At 39.7% G+C, this 12,659-nt stretch overlaps 1 long non-coding RNA gene across 1 annotated transcript; it reads right to left on the bottom strand.

The window, feature by feature from the left end:
* Positions 1-913: 913 nt before the first annotated feature.
* Positions 914-4,433, bottom strand: LOC309475318. Its single transcript, XR_014197601.1, has 4 exons — positions 2,689-4,433; positions 2,173-2,438; positions 1,222-1,282; positions 914-1,052 (listed from the first exon to the last, which is right to left on the bottom strand). It is a non-coding gene; the product is annotated as an uncharacterized lncRNA (long non-coding RNA).
* Positions 4,434-12,659: the final 8,226 nt, after the last annotated feature.

Genomic DNA, 12,659 nt, shown 5'->3' on the forward strand with positions numbered 1-12,659 from the left:
TGTCATGTCCCTGAAACCCTTCCTGAACGATTTTTGTATTATGGCAGGGTGCATTATCCTGCTGAAACAGGCCACTGCACTCAGGGAACACCATTGCCACGGTCTGCAACAATCTTAGGTACACTGTAAAAAATTCTGCTGTGATTTTACAGTAAATTACTGGCTACTAATTGCATTACTTTCACAGTAATTTACAGTAAGAAATTTAATGTAAATTATAGTAAAATTACACTTGTGTACAGTGATTTCACAGTTAATTATATCACATTATTACTGTAATTTCACAGTGATTTATTGTGTTTCGGCTGTAAAAGTAATGCAATTAGTAGCCAGTAATTAACTGTAAAGTTACAATTAAATACAGCAATGCAATGTGATCACAGAAAAGTAGTAATAAAAAAAAAAACAAGATTAAACAATGCTTTCCTCAATTGTTTTATTTTTTACAATTGATACAATAATATCATAACAAACATGTTGCATTAAGCTGTTAGGACTGCATCCCAAACTCTGACATCTTTGACTGACACTATTCTCAGAACACAGATTCTAATTCTAATTCTTCCAAATGCAATGACACAAGAACTGGTAAAGGTGAATGTGTATGTATGTTGAATGCATGTTGGCTTGTGAATGAGTGTTTTACCTTATGAATGTGCACAGGTCAGGTAATGGGTAAGGACCCAAAAAACAAAACTGTTTATTCATTTATACTGGCAGCGACCCCAGAAGGATGAGGCAGATTAAGTGTGAGAGCAGGCAGGAGTAGGCAACGAGATTATCAGTCCAATAAACACAGGGAAAATCCAAAACAATAGCCAGGTAGAAGGTCTCAACCATAAGGGCAGTCCAAAATATTCAGTGGCAATATGGCAGGTGAAAATGAAGAGAGGCAACAATGACTGGAGCAAATGGAAAAAAAGCACAAAATCTGCTTTGCCATCCATTCAAAATCCACAAGTTTACGCAATAGAGAACAAACTTGCTGATCGATGCCATCCTGCTTCTTTTTGGATTTAGATCCTGTATCAAGGTTGATGCCCAGGAAGCATCTAAGACGACAAGTAAAAAAGTTACATTTCAGAGTCTGATAGATTCCCTATTTATTTTTATAAATTTGAAAAAGCAGTCTAACTTCACAATATATTTTACAGTGATTATTTTTCAATAATCCATTAAGTTTTTCCACATTTGCTGATCACAACAGCACATGCAAAATACCTTAGGTAAGAGGTGCTGGTCCTGTTGCTGGGACAGATATCCAGGAACAGGAATGAGCACCCTTTAACATAAGGCGTTTTAAAAATAGTCTTAATGTTATGGACAGAAAAACAAGAGTCATGATATAGAGTGAAATAGGATTATTAAACTTCAAAAAGTGATAGTTTAATTAAAGAAATGCAATGCACGCTTGCAAAAGCGTAACTTAATGCGATTACAAGACACGTGACCAAGTGCACATCACAGAGCGATGGAAAAGGTGAGCGTTTGCAGTTAAAAACTACATAATTATCGTTTTGTTTATAAAAATGATCAATCGTTTCAGATCAGAAGACTTTTATTTGTCGACTAGAATCGTGTGGATTATTTTGATGCAGCCTAAATATGCATTTTGGACCAGCTGAATTTTAAGCTGCAGATAAATAGTCACAAATGTTAAAATGTCATTCACAGAAATAAAATGACAGACACAAACTTGTACTCTTTCATTCACATTCCCAGTATACACTCAATTAGGCACTTCCAGCTTCTCAAATCTGCCATTTCAAATTGCCACGCCTATCTCTCTTACTGCCACTGAGTTTGAAAATGCAAAAGTTAGTTACGCATCTAATATATCGCAAAAAAAGTTGCAAAAGTCAATGTGTGAAGATTTGATATTGCAATGGCAGATTTGAGAAGTGCTTAATTGAGGTTGTGCTGCGAATGTGAATGAAAGAATACAAGTTTGTGTCTGTCATTGTATTTCTGTGAATGACTTTTACATTTGTAACTATCTGCAGCTTAAAATTCAGAATGCATGTTTGTGACTATTTTCTGCAAGTGCTGATCTCAACATTCAACAAGTTTTCACATTGGAGATGTGAGTGTAAATTTTAGTGTACAAATACAAATATTAATTGTACAAGTTCTCAAATTCACATCTAATCTCGAGTTTTGCTACTCTTTTACCTTCATAAGATCACGCTGGCAATTGGTGGGAGAGGAGTTGAAGCTGGCCGTTGGGTCTGTGTGGAGGACTGGTCTGGTTCTCGTGGATCTGATCCGATGACTGTGCCGATGACTGTTGTGTCAACAAGGTCTTGACAGGCGTTTGTTTCTAGGTCTCGTCTAGTTGTCATGGTCTCTTCTGACATTCAGGGCTCACTGTGTTCATCTTAGGGTGCAGGTCCCGCATCTGATCTGGATACGGACTAGATCCGGCTGACAACAGTAACCTCGGGATAAGAATGAGACAGAGAGACTAACATTAGCAAAAATGCCATTGTTCATTGCTATGAGAAGTGTTTCCGGTTCTGGTTGAGCTAATTTATGCGGCCTAACAATCCTTTTTGAATTATATAGGATTATAGGGATTTTAATGATATAAATGTATTATGTTTATGCTAGGTTAGAGAGGTGTGTTTTTAATATAGATTTAAACTGCCAGAGTGTGTCTGCCTCCTGATCAACACTAGAAAGACTTACCTTGTGTCTGCTCCTCGATCTACTGCCAGTTAGACGGCTGGATCCACCAGTCCATGATCCCTCGACCTCCATTTCAGCAGCATTAGCTGTCAGGGTTTCTCTGAACTGCATCTTTTAAATAAAGGAATACATATTGTGAAGTCATTATTAAATCTTAAGCATTCGTTTTTTATGTGCATAGGTTTGATAAATTTTGTTGTCAGAGTTCACGCAGCAGTATATGCAAAATATCGGTAACAGTTTACAATAAGGTCTCATTTGTTAACATTAATGTGTTAACTAATATTACCAATACATTTGTTACAGTATTTGTTAACATTAGTTAATACAAATACAACTGTTCAATGTTTGTTCTTGTAGTTCACAGTGCTAATGTTAACAAATACTGTTTTATTTTAAATGTCAAAATGAAAATGAACTAAGATTAATACATTTTTAAGTATTACGCATGGTTACTCTGTTAACTAATGTTGAAAACTAATATTAACAAATAAAACCTTATTATAAAGTGTAACCAAGACTGCAAAAACTGTTGGTGTCAGATTCCAAACAGTGCGATCAGATAAACATCAATTAAGTTAGTATGTTCGCTCATAATCATCATATATCCCCACTGCAGTAAAATGTTAAACCATTTTAATCGCAATATACAGTGATATATACTCTTTCATTTTTTCTTTCACTCTAAAGTGCACCTGCTCTAAAGCAAATTACGTTGACGTTAACGTAACATTCAATAACAAAAGTCGAGCAAAAGACAAAGAATTAATAAGCTGCACTTATCTATAACGCTTTCCCGTTTCGGAGCTCCCCACAGAAGTGTTAGCTACAACAAAATAGCTGCTAGCAGCTAAGTCTTTTTTAATTTCAGATTGTACATATAATGAGTTGTCTCCGCGGGTGTTATGCAGCAGCGTGGTGGTCAGTGTAGTAGTTCGATTCACAAGTAAATGACTCTTTTGAAATGTTAGTGAATCAAATCTATGCACCGAAAGCATAGTCCGACTCCTATGATTCGATAATCACTCGTTGAAAAAGACGAAATAACTGACTAAATTTTAGCAATCAAAATGGAATATAACTACTAAATATAATTTCATTAGCCAACATTACAGTGCTGGATCCAGCTCAGCAGTTTTTCTAATAAAACAAAGACACAATCATCCTAAAATGAAACCGTATAACGTTAGGCCTTTTCATCAACACTCCGTATCTCCGCGACCGAATGGGTTTTCTGATGTTACGAAGGCCTAATTACCATCGCAAACCATCTCAATTAAAACATCAAACAATAGAACAATAAATGAATTAAATTACTTACCCGTTTTTTTCAGCTGAATGATTCCTCTCGGAAACGAAATGGTCTGCGACGCGTCTGTTGGATCATCCTCAGGATTTAACCGCCAAAATCTTTTTTTTCAGTTTTTTCGTGGCCCGCTTGTGACAAAACGAACTCGGGTCGAAGGTACACACAGCTACACCGAGTATGGACCTGACACCATTACAACTGATTTCAGCCGAGGCTCAGGCTGGCCCATACAGAAAAAGCCGTTGGCCCAACTGTGCTTGCTATCTGGGTGGGGTCTTCGTTCTCAGCTGAACAGCCTATTTTTTTACAGTAATTTGCTGTCATATCACAGCAAATAGTAAAAAGTCAGTGAGCGAATCCACATTACTGTGAAATTACAATTGTTTACAGTAAATCAATTAAAACAGTATTTTACTGTAAAAAAACACAGTTAAATATTGTGAAAGTCTGGAAATATTTTACAGTGTAGGTGATCAAGTCAAAGTGACATCCACATGAATGCCAGGACACAAGGTTTCAAAGCATTGCCCTGTGCATCATATATATATATTACAATAAAGTGCAGGCTGTTGAAGCCGGTCTTCATATCGGCTGGAGGGACCGGCTCGATCGTGTCCATCGCCAGTAGGACAGCGATCTCTGCTCTGAGCAGAGGGGCATTGTCTGCCAGAACACGGGTGAACAGAATGCCCTTGAAAACAGGGGGGCACCGGGTGAACTGAATCGCATAGCCAAGTCTGATAGTACGGATGGGCCAGCGAGACGGGCTGCGAAGCTCTAGCCAGGCTCCCAGACACCATGCAAGCGGGGTGGGACTCTTTTGTGAAATGTGGGACTCTTTTGATGGAAAATAAAGAAAAGGAAACAAAAGCCCGGCCCTCCACTGGGGGAAGGAGTGGCGCGTTTATGGAAGTAAAATAATGTCAAATGTTTTTGAAATAAAAAGCCTGTTGAATTGCACTACTTGAAAAAAATAGGCATTGCATTAACCATGCTTGCATTTTAATGCATTGTATTTTTAGGGCTTGCATTTTTTATGGGCTGAAATTCAACATGGTTGAATATTTAAGCTGTGAATATTTCAATTAAAAACATTTCAAACACATTTTCATTATTAAAAATTCAATAATCCATATTTCACTTCCAAAATATTCAAACTTTTTAAAAATACAACCTTTACTATTCAACAGGCAATTTTCGGTCCATTTTATTTCGCTTTGCAAATTCGCTTCCACAAATTCAGTGGTTCAAATTCAACAGTAAATTCAACATTGACGTCCAGGAAATGAAAGCTTTAGCATTAAGTTCTGCCAGGAAGACTTAATTGTTACGTCATTCTACCTTTTCATCTATCCAATCACATTCCAACACTTGTGGTATAAAAGATCGGTACTTACTCATGTTTGAGTTCGCAGATGCTGACGCTTCACACCACCATCCTCCCCACCTCCTCCAAATTGAATCCTTCCCTCCATCCCCCTCACCACCACCACCAGGATGGTCCCTTCCATACCTCACGGGGGTCGGCTGCGCCCCTGCCTTGATCTCAGGCAGGATATGCAGAGTCCGGACCCTCAGATTGCGAGCTACGGATGGGGCCTACGCCAAAGAACTTTATTGCTTGCTGGGTTGCTAATAAATGGATAATTGTCACAGTATTTATTCTCCCGAGTCTTTCTGGTAGAACTGCAGGAAAAGCAGTAGATTGCCGAGCATACTCTCCATCTGCTGTTAGTCGATCTCACCAGCAGGTGTTGCAAAAGCGCGTGTTGTTGACGAAGACCAGCAACAGTTAGAACAAGTCATTCATTCATAAAATGAAAAAAATAATGATCTGTGTCAGTATATATGCGGAAAATATGATAAACACACAAAAGCTGTGTTTATGTTTCATTCAATAACTTCATTGTTACTTTCCCCGTGTAGCCTACATGTTATCAGCTTTCTCTATGAACGGGATTATAATCGGTTTCCCTCAATACCTCATACTCAAGGATTCCCCTTCCGTCGGGACAAAACGCTTAACGTAGCTTAATGGACTAATACAGTGATATAAAAGACCAAACTCTCACCTTATTGGGGATGTAGGCTGTTAGGCTAGGCTACTATATAGGCTACAGGCAAGCAGATGGACTCAGAATATGAACTTAACGCGCAAAGTTTCATGCTGAGCGTTTCGTGATATACTGGCATAAAATCAACACTTGATCAATTAAAACTAACACTTTCTATTCTATTCTCTCTCTCTCTCTCTCTCTCTCTCTCTCTCTCTCTCTCTCTCTCTCTCTCTCTCTCTCTCTCTCTCTCTCTCTCTCTCTCTCTCTCTCTCTCTCTCTCTCTCTCTCTCTCTCTCTCTCTCTCTCTATATATATATATATATACACTCACCTAAAGGATTATTAGGAACACCATACTAATACTGTGTTTGACCCCCTTTCGCCTTCAGAAGTGCCTTAATTCTACGTGGCATTGATTCAACAAGGTGCTGAAAGCATTCTTTAGAAATTTTGGCCCATATTGATAGGATAGCATCTTGCAGTTGATGGAGATTTGTGGGATGCACATCCAGGGCACGAAGCTCCCATTCCACCACATCCCAAAGATGCTCTATTGGGTTGAGATCTGGTGACTGTGGGGGCCATTTTAGTACAGTGAACTCATTGTCATGTTCAAGAAACCAATTTGAAATGATTCGAGCTTTGTGACATGGTGCATTATCCTGCTGGAAGTAGCCATCAGAGGATGGGTACATGGTGGTCATAAAGGGATGGACATGGTCAGAAACAATGCTCAGGTAGGCCGTGGCATTTAAACGATGCCCAATTGGCACTAAGGGGCCTAAAATGTGCCAAGAAAACATCCCCCACACCATTACACCACCACCACAAGCCTGCACAGTGGTAACAAGGCATGATGTTCTCATTCTGTTTACGCCAAATTCTGACTCTACCATCTGAATGTCTCAACAGAAATCGAGACTCATCAGACCAGGCAACATTTTTCCAGTCTTCAACTGTCCAATTTTGGTGAGCTCGTGCAAATTGTAGCCTCTTTTTCCTGTTTGTAGTGGAGATGAGTGGTACCCGGTGGGGTCTTCTGCTGTTGTAGCCCATCCACCTCAAGGTTGTGCGTGTTGTGGCTTCACAAATGCTTTGCTGCATACCTCGGTTGTAACGAGTGGTTATTTCAGTCAAAGTTGCTCTTCTATCAGCTTGAATCAGTCGGCCCATTCTCCTCTGACCTCTAGTATCAACAAGGCATTTTCGCCCACAGGACTGCCGCATACTGGATGTTTTTCCCTTTTCACACCATTCTTTGTAAACCCTAGAAATGGTTGTGCGTGAAAATCCTAGTAACTGAGCAGATTGTGAAATACTCAGACCGGCCCGTCTGGCACCAACAACCATGCCATGCTCAAAATTGCTTAAATCACCTTTCTTTCCCATTCTGACATTCAGTTTGGAGTTCAGGAGATTGTCTTGACCAGGACCACACCCCTAAATGCATTGAAGCAACTGCCATGTGATTGGTTGATTAGATAATTGCATTAATGATAAATTGAACAGGTGTCCCTAATAATCCTTTAGGTGAGTGTATATAGCCTATAGTATGCCTACGTGTATTGCATTAGCTTAACCCTCTGGGGATGGATTGAGCGGTACCGTCCAAAATGGCATACTTTTACAAATGTGTAATTATCTTAAAAACTATTAATGATAGAGAGATGCCGTCTTTTTTGCCGTCTTCCTCAGACTCCGCTGAAAACAGTGGTATATGGTGTACACACTTCCTTGTTGCGCAATACCACTGCGTATAAGGCCAATGAAATCGATGTTGTTAGGAATATTCCACGCACAAAGACCAATGGAAAAATTGCCGCTGGGAGGAATATTTTTCTTGCCCAATCAGAGGAAGGTTACCATGACGTATTCTAGCTAATCAGAGGACTCTGTAGCCTTGCAAGGGGTGGTACTATAGTAAATTATATGACGCTAACAGCGTCGAGTGGAGAAGGAGACAGAGAGCGAACGGAGCGTAGAATTACACACACAGATTTATATGAGAGAGACAGAACAATTATAATGTTTATATATATAGCATATTAGCAATTATAGCATTATTATTTTATTGTTTTAGCACTTTTATGATGGCAAGCAGTAAAAGATTTACCTCAGAACAAGCTCTGGAACAATTAACAGTTACTGGAAAGTGACGAGGAGAAATTCGAATCACTGGCATGCCTGAGAAAAAACGCCTGGGACTGTTTGTATATAAAGTTCATTATTTAATTGTTCTTTACACTTTTGATTGAACAATTACAAATGTCTGTCAAGTAAAGGGTTTGAAAAATATATATTTTGTTCAAAAACTGTTCACTATTGTTGTGTAAGGTGTGATTTTCAGTAATAAATTACTAAAATAAAATTTTCGTTTTTGAAATTATCTAGTTTATTTACATTTTTTTACTCATACTTCCTTTATAAACACATTACATGCATTCTTATGTTAGCTTAGGGTCTTCTGAATCCATAGATACCAAACACATGGTGTTCCATCTCCATTACTTGGTTTATAAGCCCAAATGTAAAAATAGAGAAAACTGACCAAAAAGGGCTTAGTCCCCAGAGGGTTAAACTGGTGTTGGAAAGTTTTCTTTCATCGAAGCAAGACCAGGAGACGTTGGGATAAGCAGAAGTGATTTGTTGGGATCTTTGCTGTGTGTCGTCTGTAGTGTTCTTCCAAGTCTGTAGTTTTCTTCCAAGTCTAACTAAGGGAACTTTACATGGTATTTTTATATACATTCCCAGGGGGAGGGATTACATAGAGGTGGAGACAAATCAAGACAAAGCATAGGCATGATTTGATTCAATCAAGTCAAAACCAGTTTGGCAGTTTATCCAGCTTGCTCAAGAGAGACAGAACTAATCAGCATAACACTATCATTCAAATGATCCAATCAGCCTGACGGTATCACCCATACCTTCACATGATCACAGAGACAAAAGCACAGCTGTACATTGAGCTTACTGGTCAGGAAATGCATAAGGACAAAAAGGGTGAGGGTGAGAGTCTCAGGAATTGACTCATTTAGAGAAACAGGACTGGCCGGAATCTCTTGATATAATCACCATATAACCGCTGCTAAACTTTCTCTGTCTATTTTGGAATCTAAATTAAAACCTCAAATGCTAAAATCAGTATTCTTCACCATGATGTTATGTAAGGAAGCATATCTGAAATAGATTCTTAAAATTTGTAACCCTTCACTGGGAAGAGTCATAGCACTTGCATATTGTTGTCCTCTTATTGTTAGTTTAACTGTAAATCGCTTTGGATAAAAGCATCTGCTAAATGACTAAATGTAAAATTGGCTTGACATTGGACATTCGCACATTTGGGGACCGTCTCTAAAGTTGCATATACAACATTGGCAAACACGTTTCTAACTTCAATAGCAAACTTAAATTAATTTTAATAAATATCCAAAAATCCAAAGGGTGCGCATTATGCCTGACACTACATGAACACTTGGTTTGTACCACCCCTTGCAGAACCAACTGACACTACAGTTGGTTTTCTGACTGTAAGTCGTTCTATGACTTTAGAGAGGGTCCCTAAATGTGCGAACGTCCAACGTCAAGCCAACTTTATGCCAGTCTATCACTGGGAAACGCTCAGCATTAAGCTTTGCGCGTTATTCTGAGTCCATCTGCTTGCCTGCGAGTTTGGTCTTTTATATCACTGTAATTAGTCCATTAAGATACGTAAAGCGTTTTATACGTCCAACAGGGGAATCCTGAAGTATTGAGGGAAACCCTAATAGCCTGCATGCAGCACATCGCCACAATATAAAGTTAAGGCAACTAAACAACCAAGAGAAATATATGTCAACCTCAAAAATGTAACATTGGTTCTGTACATCCGCATTGGGGAATAACATTATAATCTCGTTCACGGTAGAGAAAGATGCATGTAGGCTACACAGGAAAAGTAACCGTGAAGACACTGAATTTAACATAAAACAGCCGTCATAATAATCACAAATACACTTACATTGCTGTAAATTAGTTTTATGAATGAATGACTTGTTCTAACTGTTTCTGGTCTTCGTCAACAACACGTGCTTTTGCACCACCTGCTGGTGAGGTCGACTAACAGCAGATGGAGAGTATGCTCGGCAATCTACTGCTTTTCCTGCAGTTCCTGGACGTCAATGTTGAATCTACTGTTGAATTTGAACCACTGAATTTGTGGAAGCGAATTTGCAAAGTGAAATAAAATGGACCGAAAATTGCCCGTTGAATATTATAGTAGGGGTGTAAATATTAATCGATTCGTATCGATGCATCGATTATACAGCCGACGATTCGATGCATCGATGCGTCCGCAAGAGTATCGATTCATGTGTTTATTTTGCCGCCTGTCTATTTTCAGCATCCGCTCCGACATATGCCTACAACCTACTAAGCTGCGGGTGGCGCCAACCTCATTATTGTCTTCTACTTCACACCGCTTCACACGCGTTACTTACGTTTCACAGTCTGATGTATGTTCACACACATTGTTGAGTCTGACTTTCAAGAGCGATGGATCCCTCAGAGCGAGCTGGCAATAACAGTGAAATGTTACACACTCCAGTCGGCGTCAAGTCATGGGTGTGGAAGTATTTTGGCTTCAGGAAAACAGATGGAGCAGTGGTAAGAGATGTTGACGTTTGTCTGATTGCGCCCATTTCACACATACTACGTTTGAAGTGTGTATGCGGTGCGTATTTTTTTCAGTACCCTTGTTAAAGCTGCCGTCGGCAAGTCTGGCAGATTGGGTCGATTAGCCAAAATTTTGAATGTTTACAACTCTCATGCCCCTCCCCACTACCAGCGAGCACCCTCCCATCGAGGTCGTGCTCGTCAGTGCGTCACTGTGCGTGTGTACCTGATTTTCTGTGAACGCGTCCGTCTCTTCAGCATCTATCAACACCATGGACTCGAGGTAGGCTGCCCTGGCTAATCTATCCATAGATAGCAATAACCGAGGAATTGGAAGCTTGTTAGTAGATTTTCTCTCCGCCATCACGCTTCATGCAATCTCCAGGCGAACTTCAGGCGTGGCGTGTGCATGTGATATTAACGTGCGCGAGTGAGGGGGGATCTGTGGCGTGTGCACGACCTGTGATTGACAGTCAGATCTCACACCCCCCTGCGCTGATTGGACCTGATGAAGCGGGAGCGCTGGATTTTTGCAAAACAAATAACACGCTCCAGGTGGAGTTAAAAGCTCGGGTTTTTTTCTAAAACCACCTTATTTATGTTGTTCTGTCAGATTATAGTGTCGATTACACTGAATATGATCAAAAAAATGTTGCCGACGGCAGCTTTAACAGGTTAGAGCTTTTACACTGCACGCGGTTGCGGTCCGTTTATCCGTTCCAGTTGCGGTGTGTATACAGCAGTGCAGCGATCGTTTCCGCACCGAGTCTATTTTTGCTGTGCTGCACGCGCTGAATTAAAGTGACAGCGCATGTTTCGTGGTCAAAATGAACACAGATTGACATGAAAATGTAGTAATTTCACCATAAATGCGTTTAATTAAATAAATTGTAGTAATCTCACCATAAATGTATTTAATTTAATTCTACAATTTTTCACAGTCATCTTTTTTACTTTAAGACCGGGGTAAAGCAAGGAAAACTACAATTTACCTAAACAAGGCGACATAATGAACAACATTCATTCGTGGAGGTGGAAAAACAATTTATTTGTGACATGCAATTGTATTCTGTATTCTCAATAAAAGGCAAATTATATATTATTTTTGTTGATTTATTTGAAACTTAATAGATATCATGTAAAAATCTAGTATTGTATCAAATCGAATCGTATCGCGGGGAATTCTGAAGTATCGAAAATAATCGAATCGTTGGCTTAAGAAATCGGTATCGTATCGAATCGTCTTGTAGGCTCCGATTTACACCCTTATATTATAGGTTGTATTTTTAAAAAGTTTGAATATTTTGGAAGTGAAATATGAAAGATGAATATGGATTATTGAATTTTTAATAATGAAAATGTGTTTGAAATGTTTTTAATTGACATATTCACAGCTTAAATATTCAACCATGTTGAATTTCAGCCCATAAAAATGCAAGCCCTAAAAATACAATGCATTTAAAATGCAAGCATGGTTAATGCAATGCCTATTTTTTTCAAGTAGTGCAATTCAACAGGCTTTTTTATTTCAAAAACATTTGACATTATTTTACTTCCATACGCGTTCACCATCTCCTGAAGAGCAACTTGATCCACCTCTGGGTTGCCCGTCTCAGGGTCGTTTGCACCGTCACTTGCCTCCTGTTTTGACAGCGGCCTGGACGTGGATTACCCCGCCAAGAGGAGGCGGACGCTGGACACAGCTGCATCGCAACGGCCTGCTCCACTGGGGGGATATCCACATACCCCTTAGCTGCCCCGCCGTCGAGGGTGATGTGGGGAGAGGAGCCACTAGGACGGTTTCTGGCACTATATGGTGCCGTCCGCGTCCTAGAAAGCTCCTCATGCACCTCCGGAAAGAAAGGTAATGGGGCGGCGCACTGAGAACCAGCGCAGCCCACCCCGAGAAATCAATCGTCCAAACGTGAAGGTTCGGGACGTGGTGGAGGGTTCCA

The sequence above is a fragment of the Leuciscus leuciscus genome, assembly GCF_965113295.1.
Source record: "Leuciscus leuciscus genome assembly, chromosome: 15".
In the NCBI taxonomy this organism is placed as follows: Eukaryota; Metazoa; Chordata; class Actinopteri; order Cypriniformes; family Leuciscidae; genus Leuciscus; species Leuciscus leuciscus.